This window comes from Hypanus sabinus, chromosome 7 (genome assembly GCF_030144855.1).
Source record: "Hypanus sabinus isolate sHypSab1 chromosome 7, sHypSab1.hap1, whole genome shotgun sequence".
NCBI lineage: Eukaryota > Metazoa > Chordata > Chondrichthyes > Myliobatiformes > Dasyatidae > Hypanus > Hypanus sabinus.
Genome location: NC_082712.1, coordinates 132,622,857 through 132,637,577, shown reverse-complemented (window position 1 = coordinate 132,637,577; position 14,721 = coordinate 132,622,857). Strand labels below are relative to the sequence as shown.

At 38.5% G+C, this 14,721-nt stretch overlaps 1 protein-coding gene across 4 annotated transcripts in view; it reads left to right on the top strand.

Moving 5' to 3' along the window:
• LOC132397220 (synaptotagmin-7-like) overlaps nucleotides 1–14,721 on the top strand; it is a 518,616-nt gene that overhangs the window by 429,602 nt on the left and 74,293 nt on the right. The window lies entirely within an intron of this gene.

The following is a 14,721-nucleotide window of genomic DNA, read 5'->3' as shown; positions in this document are numbered from 1 at the left end:
ACACCATTAAAGGAAAATTCCACAAGGCGCTGGGAGGGTTCCCAGGCAATGCTCAGGTCCCAGTGCACCACCAACAGCTCTGAAAAGTGACCTCATATATGTAATGAATAGAACTTAATGAAAAATAGAAAACACTCCACAAACTGAAAAATTAAGATTTTGAGCATGTATTGAAAAAATGGATTTGTCAGAGTTGGGGTCTAAAGATGGATCAGTATTACAGTGGAGTAAAGGGAATTATAGAAACTTGAGAGAGGAGCAGACCAAAGTTGTTGGAAAGAGATGCTAGAAAGGATGGCACCAGAATAGCAATGCCTGGAGTCTCTGGAAGAAATTCAGAAGGCGCAAGACAGATATACCCCAAAGAAGTATTCCAAAGGCAGGAGTAAAACCTAAAATAAAAACAAATGGAGGGCATATAATAGAGCAAAAATTAATGGGAAGTTAGAGGATTGGCAAGCTTTTAAAAACCAACAGAAGGCAACTGAAAAAGAAAATTGGAGGGAAAATATAAAATATGAAGGTAGGCTGGTCAACAATATCAAAGGAGACACCAGAAGTTTCTTTCAAATATATAAAGAGTAAAAGAGAAGCGAGAACAGATGTTGGACTGCTGGAAAACAACACCGGAGAAGTAGTGGGGACAAGGTAATGGCAGATGAACTAAACAATTATTTTGTATATGTCTTCACTATGAATGAAATCACTTTTCCTTGGGAGAAGGTTCTTGGGAAGCTGAATAGTCTGAAAGTAGGTAAGTCACATGGACCAGATGGGCTACACCCCTGGGTTCTGAAAAAGGTAACTGATGAAATTGTGAAGGCATTAGTAATGATCTTTCAAGAATCATTGGAGTTTGGCATGGTTCTAGATGACTGGAAAGTTGTAACTTTACTCAAATCTTCAAGAAGGGAGGGAAGCTATAGAAAGGAAATTATAAGACAGTTAGCCTGTTCTCAGTGGTTGGGAAGATGATGGAGTTGATTGTTAAGGATGAAGTCTCAGGGTACTTGGAAACACATGATAAAGTAGCCCTTGTACTTCAGTTTTCCTTCAAAGCTCATTACTAAGTCAGCATCTATCACATGAAGGCATCGTACAATAAGTTGCTAAACATTTTGACTTTACTTGCCCATGCGGTGTAAGTCTGTGTATATATTAGGGGTGATGCTGTTCTATGTTGTTGCTAATGACCCATAGCTGCTTGTGGATGCTGGATATATTCCCAATCTTACCTACTTAACATGGTAATTGCATTGTGAGACATCAAGTGAATCTTCAGCTTGAAGATGTCTTTGTTTATGGAAGGATATGGGTTGGAACATCCAGCATGATCCATGCTGAACAAATAGATGTGCAATAGGTGGTGGGACATTGATTCCCCTCACATCAAAGATATTCTATGCCCTCCCTTCTTTGATGCTTCTTTCAATTGATATTCAGAATGCAGGGTCACTGACAGATTTATCATGTGAACTGGAAAGCTTTGAAATATCTGTGCTTCATTTGAGAACAAGTTTGAAGAATGGACTATTCTTGAACTCAGAAGAGAATTATATCAGTATCTGAATTCTCTGGAAAGAAACTGCTTTTAGATTTGATGAGGAGATCCCCTTTTAGTAAGTAATCCGATAAATGTTACTGAAAGGAAAAGGAGCTGGGTCCAACAGAATAAGCTGCTTGATGGCAAGATCAATGATGAAGGAACGTCTTGATTCCTGTCCTCAGAAGAACTAACTATTGCTGGAAAGCACTCCAAGTATATCTATTAACATATATTATTGAAGACAGTTAGTGACATAATAGTTCAGAATCTTGAATACAAGTTCCTGAATTAATTAGAATATATGACTTGACTGAAATAAGGAAAGTGCTAGAATTAAAATTAAAGAAGCATGGAAATCTTCTGTAGATCAAGCAGCTGCTATGGTACAAGAAAATTAGTTTCAACTTTCTCTCTTACTTCCACTTTCCTTTCATATTGTCTGAAGTACTCAGCATATTCAGATTTTCAGTGGCACTGAAACTTACGGCTTCTGCATATATTCAAAAACGGATTGGTGATTCATGTTTTAGGAATAACAATACAGCTGGCAATGCTCACCAATATTTAAAAGTGAATAAGTCTGGACACTGCATTCTAAGTTAGTCCATATTATAAAAATAATTTTATTTCACGCAATAGCACAAAATTGAGCTTTGCTAGCAATTCCATACTAAACATTCAATAAAATGTTAGGACTGCTGCAAAACTACGTCTGAGATTTTTCTCTCTCCCCCTCTCCCTCTCCTTCCCCCTTCTACTCCTTTCCCTCTCTCCCTCCATCCCGCTTTCCCTACCTACCTCCCTCTGCCTCTCCCTCTCTCGCTCTATTCTCTCCCTCTCTCTCCCCCTCCCCCTCCCTCTCCCCCTCTCCCCTTCCCCTCTCCTTTATTTTTCTTTTGTTTCCTATTCTTTAATTTTCTTTCTATATAAACTTTAATCTCTATTTTAGACTTTACTCTTAACTAGTTAAGCATCTTGTTGCTTTATAACCGACATAGTAATGTTGAAACTAACTTAGGGAATGCCATCAGAACCACATGCTCAATGATAGTAAAACATCAAATCTCTCCTCAAATGCCCACAAAAAGCGAGTGGACAGATGACCACAGAATAAATGGCAGACACCATTCCTTTGTGGCAAAAGGCATGTTTCCCTTCTATGCTTGCTTTGATGGCATTGTGCTTAAAATCTCTTCCTTTGCTCCTGTGAACTGTGGATATCAGAATCAGAATCAGGTTCATTGTCACCGGCATGAGTCATGAAATTCCTTCTGCGTCCTCTCTCATTTTTGAATCTTCTCTATTTTAAAATAAGATTTGTTATATTTTTTTCTCCTGTTCTGCCTTGATTTTTCCCAGGACTGAAAACTCTAGGGCACTTTGACTTTATCCATATTTCTTTTCACTCTATGATCTTCTATTATCCATGTTAGTTTTTCAATGGCTATGGACCAATTGATACATGTTTTATGATGTAAAACTGAGGAATCTGATTACAGAAGGGGTAGTGAGTGTCCAGGTACAGTGTATGTAATAGGAATGCATTATATCTGTGCTCTTTCCTAAGTTTATATTTGTGACCTCAGGACAATAGGGGAATGGACTGCTCAACATTTGCTTTGTACTTTTCTGTTTGTGATTAATTCAACTGGACTTGGCAAGGTAACAGTTGAAAGTTTAATCAATCATCGCTTCACAGACCAGTGTTAGGTTTCTCATGTAGTAAGCTTCCATGGCTTCTTTATGAAATTTTGCTTCTGGCTAACTTGCAAATAATAAAAAAACATAAATATAAAGTAGTCTCCACATTTGAGTATTTGGCTCCAGATTAACTCCAGAAGATTGCACTTCCAGAATACTTAGTATAAAAATTATTTAGATATTATGAGATTGTTGAAAAGCACAGTAAGAGTGAAAATTCTTTCTTCTCACTACATTTGCAAGATAGATAAATAGACAGAGAGACCCAAGGCAAAGTTTCCATAGCGACTACAAAGAGTAACATAAAAAATACTAATCAGTTTTTCCATGTGATGTGAACAGTGTCTCTTTTTCTCTGTAGTGTATTAAATTCATGTATTCTTTATGTAGTACATGCTGGGTTACTTCCCTGGAGCATTTCTGTTATGTGGGCTGCTTTGGGGTTTTAAAAGGCAAGCAAAATTGCATTAATCTATACCCATCTTGAAAAAGATATTAACAGATCTTGGATCTCAAATTTAAACTTTATCTTCCACATAAACCCAAGATTTTTACAATTTTTACAATTTAAAGACCAAACAGAAAGTATTAAATACATGCAAAGAGTATTAAATACAGTATTAAGTATTAACTACATGCAAAGAGAACATTGGTCCCAAGATTTTGGGCACCAAACTTCCAGGAATCTCGATAGCTATTCCTGGCTGTTGTCTTTAATTTTCATAAAAGTCAATTAGAATATTATTTCTGGTATGGTACATTTGCACTTCACAGATATTTAATCCCACTGCTGATATTTATACGGCCTCTTTCCTTCACTGTAGACTTCCACAAAATCCATGAATCTTGGTGCATGAAATTTACAAATAGAATGGAGCATGTGTCCTTAAACTTTAAGGCATTTTAACACTTTATGTGTTATTGCCATGTAATGATTTTGACCATTTGTTTTCTCCTTCATTCTGCTTGCAATATGCCCCAAGTGCTTAAGATATATATGTATAATGTATGTATATTTATATAAATATTTGTATATTTTTCATATACAAATTTTATATAGTGTTACTTAAGACTTTTGTTTCTGATTATCTAGAACATAAAGCAACTGTAGATATGTGTAACTTGGTTTGTACCATATTAACTGATGATACAGAAATTTAGTGGCTTTTAATAGGTATTGTGTTTTTTTATGTATACTTTTAGTATGATATACACTAGTAGGTGTGGCTCATTCTGCAACTTAATTGTCAAATGTAATGGAGCATAGCCAGGAGAGCAAGGATTTCATCCTAACAATATTTGGACTGTTTTGATATAAGAATGCTGATTGAGTTGAGATTGGTTTTATCATTGATTTTATGTAACTTAGAGATAACAAGAAATTATTTTTTTCTCTCTCATTGTGAGACACCATTCTTCACAGTGGCATTATAACAAATTTTAAATGATACAGACCGCATATACTGCACGGAATTTATTTCTGATGACCCACACTGTTTGCTCCCTACAGATTTTTGTGGTAATTTAAAAATAAGTTAAGAGATCAGGAATCCTCTATTTAAATAACTTTCAACCACTTATTTATTATTGCATGATTTCTTTCTTATAGGCTAAGTGATGCTATTAGATTTTTAATTCTTTTGATCAGCTGAAAACAGGCAAGTGTAACATTGAGTTCTGCCTCCATCTTGTGTCTAAAAGCAACATTTCCTCCAGGTGTCCTAGGTCCAGGAACATGATATTTGTTTATCACTGAAGCTGTCTGTAAACCTTTATGTCTGGCTATTGTTCAAATTGTGCAAGCTAAATCTTTTTCTTAATCCCGCCTTTTTTAGTTGTAGCTTCTTTTTCCAGCTGTCCGTGTTAATTATGGTTAAACGTCAGCTATACCTTGGCTTCCAGTACTTTCTGCTGCAGTGTGGCTGCAAATGTCTGTGACTCGTCAGTGTTTGAGATTCTGCAAGTTTCTTTCTCACTCTAGCTTGTTTCTATTTTGATATCTTTTATTCCACTGACCCTCATCCCTACACACTGTTTAAAAAACACTTTCCTTTGCTTACAGACTACACTTTCAGACCCAGATTTTCCACTGCCTTAACATGAGCCGTTTGGAAAAACATCAAATCCATTTTACAGCATTGGCTGTTAATAGTTGCTAATTATTTGATGTTAACACCTCCTGCATTCAGTCTCTCTTTAGCCTGACTCTGTTGTATCCTTTTTCCTCTCTTCATTGTGTGTTGTCATTCATCCTCTAAGTCAGCAGACATTGATAAATCCAAATAATGACTATTCTCTCTGTGTCTTGTGTTTTTCATTCCCATGTTGCATAATAGAAGTGTGTGTTTGTTTGTGTGTATGCTTATGTATGTCTTTCAATATATTAGTGTCAGAATCTGAACTAGAGGACTGTTATGCTGAAGAGGAGGGTCCTCGGTCCTCTGACAGTGCAAAACATAGCTTGTTTATCATAGGAATATAGAACTTCCCAGTAGAAATAATCCTGAGATACTGGCAATTGGCATTGCCTTTTCTACACTCAAAAGAAGAATTTCACCAAACGATTGATGTTTGAGAGCATTAATAGGTCTGAAAGATAAATTTCACCTTGCTATTATGACATAATTTATATTTTAAATCAAAAAATGTTCTGTATATTTTGAAAGGACCAATTAATCATCTTGTATTATTCAATAAGACCAGTTCAGAATAATTAAGTCTGCTGAGGCATCCTATGAGATATAAAGCCCTTGCTATGAACTTATTTGAGTTTTATATCAAGGATGAATTCATAAGACAATCGCGGTATAGCATGAGGCATGTGAAAAATTGGCATCTTGCTCTAATTTCAGCTGTATGCATCCGATTTGGAAATGTGACCCTTGAGTTTCTGACACGGTATTTGTTAGCATAAGTAATATTGTTTCACCCGGCAATGACATCAACAAGGGTGCAACACAAACATTAGCTGCCAGTACAATTTTCAGCCATAGCAATCTAAAAATAGCAGTTCTTGTTTATTGGCAGTAGCACTGCTTAAAGGGCCAACATGCAACTTGCATGAATTGTCAAGCAGCTCTATAGTGCTCAGCAGGCTCACTGCTTACACTGAACACCAAGCCTCCCTTGTTTCCTCAAAGATTTGGCTATACTCCTAGCTGACTTTGAACTCATTATTTACTCAACTGGATCATATGGAGATGAGTCTGGGTTTAGAGGTATCAAAGACAACCAATGAACCATGTGAGAACTGGCCTCATTACCCTTCCTTATCAGTTCAGAGTTTAGAAAGTCTTCCTGATAGCTTAAGTTCACTAAATGACCTCAAATGCAGCCTCACACAAGTGCCTGAACTGCTTTACCTTCAGAGGATTGGATTACTCTCAGTTTCTCAGCCTTGGTAATGTTCCACCATAGTATTCTCTACTTACTTTAGAGTGATTGCCCAAGTTTCTTTCTCCAGGAAAGAGATCTTATCCATTTTAGATCCCAGGGGAAGCCAGAAGAGGCAAGGACTTTACCCATAGCAGCCTCCCCCCCCCCCACCCCCACCCCAAAGTGCATACTGTTCCTTCACTACACTTGTGCATAATTTTTCCTTGTAGAAATGTCCTTGACAGAAGCACTACCTATTGTTTTGGAGCACCTCCATCATCCTGTTGCATAAAGAATATGCCTTCTGCATGTACTGTTCTCAGTGTGCCTTTCCAAGTTAGCTGGCATTGTTTGGATTCTGCCTCATTTTCCCAATACTGCATTGCTCATTTTTGAAACAGTGTGCTGCAGTGTTGCCCAAAAAGTGCCAGGGTAGACTTTTGCAAGGATTGGGTGCAGGAGAATAACTTACAATGGTTTTGTCTGATGTGGCAGATGAATCAATTTCATACTTTTATGATTAGAAGATGACTCTAGTTGATTAAGGTATGTTAATCTATTTTTATACTTGAGCTATTTTACAACAAATATATTTTTGAATATCTGGTCTATTTCTATTTCATTTTCTTGGTTCCATCACACAAGATTGCATGTATATAAGGTTCAGAGATATCAAAGGCAACCAAGAAACCATGTGGGAACTGGCCTCATTATCCTTCCTCATCAATTCAGAATTTAGAAAGTCATCTGGATATCTTAAGTTTTGTAAGAGACCTCAAGTGCAGCCTCACACAAGTGCCTGAACTGCTTATATTGCCAAGATGCATGTGTTGTGTTATATCACGTTGTCTAATTTACACCATTCTATAAGCTGATGTTTGGGCAGTGCACATTTCCTGTAATATTGCAGGGCATGGGATCTACCTATCATTGCAACTGACCCTTAGGATCCAGGAAGATGACAATAGTGTGTGAAGTATGCGATTTCTGTTATCAGCAGAACGGTGATAAAAAGAACCTAAACACTTTAAATTGTATAATTGAACTGGAAGTGATCCAGTGGATTGTCGTAGTGCAATTAGGGTGAACGGAACAGCTAATTTTAGCCAATGTAGTGAGTTTTATTGGAGAGTGAGCATTCAAGCTGAAAAAAAACACGAACTAAAACAATCAAACTGGAACTAAGAATTGAAGAATGAGTTTGCAAGAACAGGAGAAGCATGAATGTGAGTCACAGCCACAAATATCTGGTAAGTGTGCTTGTGGATCTTGGAGTCCGTCAAATCTAAAAAACCGTACAAGAAAAATTGAAGAAATGATGAAAATTTGCCCCAATGCATGCAGAAGAAGGTTATTCTATTTGTATTTGTGTTTGACTGAAGTTGTTAATATTAAGGCTAATATTTTAGCCATAGTTTCAATTAGTTTATGCAATCTAGACTGCAGGCTAGCTGAAGACTCGGTGAGACTGTATGGTCTCTGATAGTTCAGGTGAGTCATGGAGAGATTAGGTACTCCTCAGAATTTGATGAATAAATGTTACCTCTCAGCTGGACAATGTGAAAATTACGATGCCTTGAATAATACATGATTAGAGTGAACCCTGTCAACCATTCGTCTTGTAAAGAACAAACCATTCACTGAAGATGCCCGACTCCAGATGATCGGGGGGACAGATAGAAAGTAAATACTAAACAGCATTAACTGCCAGCTTGAAACAAAATAGGCTCTGCAATGACCCCTAGCCATAGATTATGTAGAAATTTATATGACATTCAGATTGTGCCAGTGTTTCTTATGAAAATAAATATACAACTGTGTATAAGTATGACAAATAGATATCCCAACAGTCTATGGGGTATCAAAGTCAAGAAAGGCTGTAATTTTTTTCATTATATAACTTTAAAGGAACAATTAAACATTCTTATTTTTTATAATTTGGCAGTGTTTAGAAATAACTAAATCCCCTATTCAATCGCTACAGTCAGTTGAAGCTATCATTACTTTGCTATGCTTAGTTACCTGTTTAATTCTAACATGGCACCTACATTGTGCATGCTTTCTGTCTTTGTATCACCTGAGCTTGGCTGCCCTTGTTGATTGCAAGTTTTATAAGCTATCAAAGCTTCAAAACTGAATATAAGATGACAAGGAGTCACAAGAGACTGAAGATGTTGGAATCTGGAGCAACAAATATTCTGCTGGAAAAATTCGGCAGGTCAAACAGCAACTGTAGGGGAAGAAGGAATTGTCAGTGTTTAAGGTCGAAAGTTGATGCTGGAATCCCTCCAGAGGATAATTTGTTGAGTGAGGTAACAACATCAGCAAACAAGCTGGTTCAGTTGCAACTTCATATTGAGTTCAGTGACTTGTTAAGTTACAGTAATACATCATTACTGCAGGTCTTCTGTGTGTTCCTGTCCAGAGCAGGTGAGTACAAGGAAGTGAGAACCACAGGCAGCGGTACTGATGATGGACTAGGTCTAGGACGTTGCATCACATTGATTCAATTGATTCATCTGATTAATTGCAGTAAACAGTGTCTGGTAGCATTTGTATTTTATCCATTTTCTCTTCAAAAGGTGCCTACAAGACCCCCACACCTCCACATTTTAACTGTCATATACCCCTCCCCAGAATGTCCAACTTTCAGAATCCAAAATTGTGCAAATGAATATTATAGTGACCACGGTGCAAATTGTCTTATTCTTCTGTGAAGCAACACCTTTGAATCAGAATTTGCTATGTTTTAAAATTAGCCGTAAATCTTCAAATGAGCGTTGTCTGCCAGGTGTCATTTACTGATTGTATAAACCATTGGATGATTCTCTCCATCTCCAGATACTTAAAAATTAAAGAACAAACTAAAATAATTTTTCATTTGCCACTGCTAATAAAAGGCAATATCATCCTTGTCTAAACCACCTTGCTGTAATACTAATATATTTTATATGCCACTACATCACTGTTAGTTTTGTGATAGATTTCCAACAAATGTACTTGCAACATTTTTACTTATTTAAACATTCATATCTAAACTTTTACCAGTGTTAAAGTGCTGCTTCATTCCTGAACTATAATATTGTAACATTCTTCCCACATGGTACAGTCTAGCATCTAGTATCGATTACTGATTCGGGAAGAATAAAATATAGATTAATGTAGGATTGGTGTTAATGTATAAATAATGGTCAGTCTAGATTTGAAGGGCTAAAGTGCCTGTTTCTGTGTCGTGCAACTCTGTAACTCTATGATGGATGCAGGATTAAAATAATTCCACTTAAAGTTGATAGTTTAAGCAAAACATTGTAAATTGTCAGCTACTGAAAATAGAATATTGAAGTTAGCTGGTCTTAAATCAAATATTTGCATCAAATCCCACGGATTTTTTCAGTGCTTTAGTTAGAAATAGAACAGCACAGTGCAGGTCCTTTGTTCTGCCAATCCTTTAACATATTCCAAGATTAATCTAGCCTTTCCCTCCCACATAGCCCTCCATTTTTCTTTCATCTATGTGCCTATCTAAGAACTTTTTAAATATCCTGAAAGTATCAGCCTGTACCACCACCCTTGGCAAAGCGTTCCATAGACTCATTACTCTCTGTGTAAAAAAGCTTACCTCTGACATCTTTCCTCCCATACATTCCTCCAATCAACTTAAAATGATGGCCCCTCATGTTAGCCGTTTCCACACTGGGAAAAAAGTCTCTGACTATCCGCTTGATCTATGCCTCTTATCATCTTGTACGTCTCCATCATCGCCTCATATTCTCTTTCATTCTGAAGGGGAAAATCCTAGCTCAATCAGTCTCTTCTGTTAAGACTTGCTCACTAATCTGGATAGTCTCTTAAATATCCCGAATGAACCTGCAACTGCTACCATCCTGGCAGTGCTTTCCATGCACCTGTCAATATCTCCGTCACTCTTATAATTTCCTCCCAATGCCTTAAAGTTACACCACTATTTCCACCCTGGAAATCACTGGCTGTCCACTCGATTTATGCCTGTTATCACATTGTACACCTCTATCAAGTCTCCTCTCATTGTCCAAAGAGAAAAGCCCCAGCTTGCTCAACGTTTCTAATCCAGGCATCAACTTGGCAGATCTCCTCTGCGCCCTCTCTTAAGCTTCCACATCCTTGCTGTACCTGAATACAGTTATCCAAGTGTGGTCTAGCCAAAGTTTTATTCAGCTGCAACAGTGGCTCGCAGCTTTTGAATTTTGAACAGTAGCTCACAATTTTGCAACAAACGAAGGCCAACACACCATTCACCTTCTTAATCACCCTATAAACTTGTGCTGTAACTCAGAGAGACCTATGGACATGAACCCCAACATCCCTCTGTTCATCCACTCTGATCAGAATCCTGACATTAGCTCTATATTCTGCCTTCAAGTTCGATCTTCCAAAGTGAATCATTCCACCCTTAATTTAACTCTGTCTGCCACTTCTCAGACCAAATCTGCACCCTGCCAATGTCCTGTTGTAACCTTTGACAACCTTCTGCATTAAGGCTGATGACACCATCAACACTTCTGTCATCTACAAACTTACTAGCCCACCCTACCACTTCCTCATTCAAGTCATTTATAAAAATTACCAAGAGTAGGGATCCCAGAACAGATCCCTATAGAACACCACCAGCCACCGGCCTCTAGGCAGAATACTCTCCGTCTATTATTACCCCATGCCTTCTGTGGGCAAGCCAATTCCAAATCAGTGCAGCTAATTTTCCCTGGATCCCATGCTTTCTGACTTTCTGAATAAGCTATCATTGGGAACCCTGTCAAATATCTTACTAAAATCACCACATCAACTGCTCTGGTTTCATTGATATGCTTTGTCGCTACCTCAAAGCATTCATTCAGGCTTGTGAATAACAACCTGCCCTTCACAAAACCAATTTGATTGTGCCTGATCAGACTATACTTCTCTAAATACTGATAAATTCTGCTTCTAAAGATCCTCTCCAATAGTTTGCCCACCACTGACATCAGATTCACTGGTCTATAATTTCCAGAGTTATCCCTATTTTCTTATTTGAACAAATGAATAATATTTGCCACCCTCCAATCCTCTGGGACTCCTGTGGATTGTGAGGATGCAAAGATTACCAAGGGCACAGCAATCTCTTCCATCACTTCCAGTATCAACCTGGGTTATATCTCATCTGTACCCAGGACCTTGTATATCCTCATGTTTTTCAAAAATTCCAGCAATCTTCTTAAATGCTGGCATGTTCCAGTATATAAACCTGTTCTACGATGACTTCGTGTTTGTTAAGGTCTCCCTCAATGGTGAATACTGAAGCAAAGTATTCATTGAAGACTACCCGTTCCTATTTGACTCTAGGCACATGTTTCCTCTTTTATCCCTAATCGGTCCAAACCTCACACTAGTCATCCTCCTGTTCTTCAACTAGGTGTGTAACCCTTGGCATTTTCTTTAATCTTACATGCCAAGACCTTCAAGTTTCCCCTTCTCGCTTTCCGAAGTCCATTCTGAAGTTCTTTCCCTGCTACCTTGTAATTCTGAAGAGCACTGCCTGATCCTGCTTTCCCAAGCCTAAAGTGGGTTTCTTTCTTCGACTTGACTAAATGTTCATATTTCTTGTCAATGATGGTTCCTTCAATCTACCATTCTTTCCCTACCTCAGTGGGAAAAATCTATCCAAAATGTCATGCAAGTGATCCCTAAACAACCTGCATATTTCTGTTGTGAATTTTCCCAACTGCATCTGTTCCCAATTTATGCTCCCAAGTTTCTGCCTAATATCATAACTACACCTCTCCTAATTAAATGTTTTCTCATTTAGTCTGCTCTTTTCCAAGGCTATGATAAAGGTCAGGGAGTTGTGATCACTGTCTCCGAAATGCTCTCCCACTGAGAGATCTAACACCTGACCTTTTTCAGTGCCTAGTACCAGTTTGGCCTCTCCTCTAGTCGGCCTATCTATATACTGTGTCAGGAATTCTTCCTGGACACACCTAACAAATTCTGCCCCACTGAGAGGGTGCCAAACAATATTGAAAAGTTGAAGTCACCCCCAACAATCCTGTTGTTTTTGTATATATCCAAAAACTGCCTTCTGAAATGGACCTCATTGTCTCTGCTGCTATAGGGGTGCAGGGGAGGGGGTGTCTATAGAATGCTCCTAAAAGGGTGACTCCTCCTATCCTGTTTCTTACCTCCACCCACTCTAATGAGGACATTTTTGAGGTTGGAGGAACAATGCTTCATAATCCATCTGGTTAGTCTGCATCCTGATGGCCTGAACATCGTTTTCTCTAACTTCTAGTAATTTTCCCCCTCCCCATTTCCTCTTCTTCCATTACTCTGGCTTCCCTCTTACCTCTTCTCTTCTCCTCACCTGCTTAATCACCTCATTCTACTGCCCCTCCTCCCTCCCGTTCTCTGATTGGTCCACTCTCCTATCACCTCCCGGCTTCTCACTTCATTCCCCATCCTCCACTAACCTGGCTTCACCTATCACCTTCCAGTTTGTACTTCTTCTCTTCCCCATTACTTTCTTATTCTGGTTTCTTCCCACTTCCTTTCCAGTCCTGATGAAGCGTCACGGTCTGAAATGTCGACTGTTTATTCATTTCCATGGATACTGCCTGACCTGCTGAGCAACCCCAGCATTTTGTGTTTGTTCCTCTGGATTTCCAACATCTGCAAAATCTTTTGAGTTTATCATATTTCCACGTACTGATCCATGCTCTAAGTTCATCGCCCTTGTTCTGGATAATTCTCACATCAAAATAACCATATTTCAACCCATCCAACTAATTGCAATTATGCCTATCCTTCCTCTCAGTCTTTCAACAGACTACATCTACCTTTACGACAACTGTCCCATCTTCATTCTGGTTTCCATCACCCTACCAAACTAATTTAAACCCTAACAGCTCAAGCAAACCTGCCCACTAATATATTGGCCCCCTTCAAGTTCCTTTTGTACAAGTCATACCTTCTCAAAGGAGATCCCAGAGATCTGCAAATCCGAAATCCTGCCCTGCACTTTCATCTGCCAAATTGTCCTATACTTACCCTCACTGGTGCATAGCACAGGCAGCAATCCAGAGATGACCATCCTTGAGGTCCTGTCTCCAACCTAGCTTCCTATATTCTCCCTTCATGACCTTATCCATTTTTCTAGCTGTGTTGTTGATAGCAATATGCACCACAATTTCTGCCTGCTTACCCTTCCTCTCCTTAAGAATGCTGTGGACTCAGTCTGAAGTATTCCTGATTCCAGCACCTGGGAGGCAACTTACCAGCCAGGAGTCTCTTTCACATCCACCCAATCTCCTGTCTGTTCCCCTAACTATTGAATCCTCTATCACTACTGCCTTCCGTTGCTTTCCCCGCTATGTCATTGTCATTGCCCTCCCCCCGACAGTATTCAAAGCAGTATACAGGTTACTGCTGGGAATTTGCTGTCACAGTGCTTAGCTTTGGTAAAGTTTTGTGTTAACCAAAACTGTTTACCAAGAATGGTGCAAAGTCTTCCAAGTTGATCATAGAGGGACAGACTACTGTAGGTAAGTTGGAATGCAGATTCCATGGAAACTCTTGCAAATCGGACTTTCCAAATCTCTCCGTTAATAAATGGCAGGAAAATTAATCTTTGGAAATTAGCATGGACGAGGCATCTATTTCAATAACATGGGACACATTGGAAGGCTAAAGGATTCAGGAGAATAATTGTGCATGTGTGATGTTCTCTTTATAAATTTCAGTCCGTGGACTATGATGTGTGATATCCATCTCAAGACTATTGTCATCAACCATTACTAGCACCAGTCAAACCCCAAACTTACCATTTGTATAGTTGTAGGTTATATGTGTAACTCACTAGAAAGCACATCGTAACAAAAATATCCCCCATTGATCTGTTTACCATATTCCTCTTGTTCTTCATATTTCCCTGTTGTTTGCAAAGTAATACAACAGAGTGTCCAATTATTCATCATCATTAAGTGCTAACATGTGCATTAATGTTCAGTTGAATAAGCCACGTGGACTATTTTGAGAAAGTTGAGCTTACTAAGTACAGGGTTCTTGTGATCTCTTGCAGATGTCAAAGCTTT